The sequence below is a fragment of the Mus pahari genome, chromosome 2 (genome assembly GCF_900095145.1).
Source record: "Mus pahari chromosome 2, PAHARI_EIJ_v1.1, whole genome shotgun sequence".
NCBI classification, from domain to species: domain Eukaryota; kingdom Metazoa; phylum Chordata; class Mammalia; order Rodentia; family Muridae; genus Mus; species Mus pahari.
In genome coordinates, this window is record NC_034591.1 from 104,050,808 (window position 1) to 104,052,477 (window position 1,670).

The 1,670-nt window shown below is 41.3% G+C and overlaps 1 protein-coding gene across 1 annotated transcript in view; it reads left to right on the plus strand.

The window, feature by feature from the left end:
• Window positions 1-1,670, plus strand: part of Gfpt1 (glutamine--fructose-6-phosphate transaminase 1) — a 55,160-nt gene that overhangs the window by 1,102 nt on the left and 52,388 nt on the right. The window lies entirely within an intron of this gene.

Sequence of the window (1,670 nt, forward strand, 5' to 3'; positions counted from 1 at the left end):
GAACTCACTCTGTAGACCAGGCTGGCCTCGAACTCAGAAATCCGCCTGCCTCTGCCTCCCGAGTGCTGGGATTAAAGGCGTGCGCCCCCACGCCCGGCTGACTTCTGCCACTCTCAAGTCTCTCAACATGAACCATTACTAAATCAATAACTTGATGAAATGGGCTCAGAGCTGATCTTGTTGGAAGAGACAGTAGTAGTCCTGGCTAAAGATCCCACATCATGCATGTGCACCTGCTTAATATGTCTCTACTACAACCATTAAAAAAAAAATAGGCTCTTTTATTCCGTATTTGAAGGCTTATTATTTAGCTGGGCGGTGGTGGCACATGCCTTTAATCCTAGCCCTCACGAGGCAGAGACAGGTGGAGTTCTGTCCAACCTGGTTCCAAGACAGCCGGGGCAGTTACACAGAGAAAACTCTGTCTTACTCCTCACCCCCGCCCTCCATTATCGAAAAGTGTTACTGAAAGATACCATGAGAATTATATATGATACCACTAATAATACTGTTAAATGGGACCGAGCCATTAGTAGTCATTAAAACGTTATATTTTTACCTTTCCTTTTAAAATCGACAGTGACCACTAGACTGAAGAGCATTTGTTTCTTAGAGATAGTGTCTCACACTGTTTCTCAAGCAGGCCTGGATCCCAGTTCTCCTTCAGCCTCAGTGTGTGTTTTCCTGTGTTAATCGTTTCGCCTTCTGAAAATGAAGAGCAGGCTTAAATTTAGAGATTCTAGATTCTAGAAATCTAAACATCATGGAATTACTGGATTAGAGTTGACTAAATAATAGTTATACTTTCACTATTTAATAGATTGGTTTTACAAAACATTCATAAATTAGTTTCAAACTGTGAGTAGTAAATTTTCTTTCTTTCTTTCTTTCTTTCTTTCTTTCTTTCTTTCTTTCTTTCTTTCTTTATGTTTTTGTTTTTTTTTTTTGAGACAGGGTTTCTCTGTGTAGCCCTGGCTGTCCTGGAACTCACTTTGTAGACCAGGCTGGCCTCGAACTTAGAAATCCGCCTGCCTCTGCCTCCCGAGTGCTGGGATTAAAGGTGTGTGCCACCACGCCAGACTGAGTGGTGAATTTTCAAGCTGGTTAATTACTAGTTTGCTGTGTTTGGTAGTTAACAGTTTTCTCTTTTACTTTGAGACTGACTCTCACTAGCCTGCGTTGGCTTTGAACTCTGTAGCTGGGAATAACCTTGAACTCCTGACCCGCCTCCCAAGTGCTGGGATGGCAGGACTCTGCCACCACACCCAGCTAGTTAAACTGTGTTGGAGTGATGAGTTATGTACCCAGGCAAGTACCTGGCATTCTGGTTGCAGGTTATTTCTTCATCTTGTACCAGGAAGAAAAGTATTTGTATACTATAAAACAAAAAAGAAAAAGAAATCGGATGTAGTTCATGAAGGCTCAGATAAGGAAGGAGGAACTGTTAGTCATAGTGGCTACCAGTGCAAGGCAGCTATTAAACTGAGTTTCACTGATTATGAAGAATAAGTAAATCAACATGCTAACACACAGTATTTGAGGCATTTCTGTTTTTGTTTGCTGAGACAGGGTTTCTCTGTGTAGGCTCGGCTGTCCTAGAACCCAGTAACAATTTTTATATTAGTATTATATATTTCCCAGAGAATAGGTACCTATTCAGTTTTTTTTTT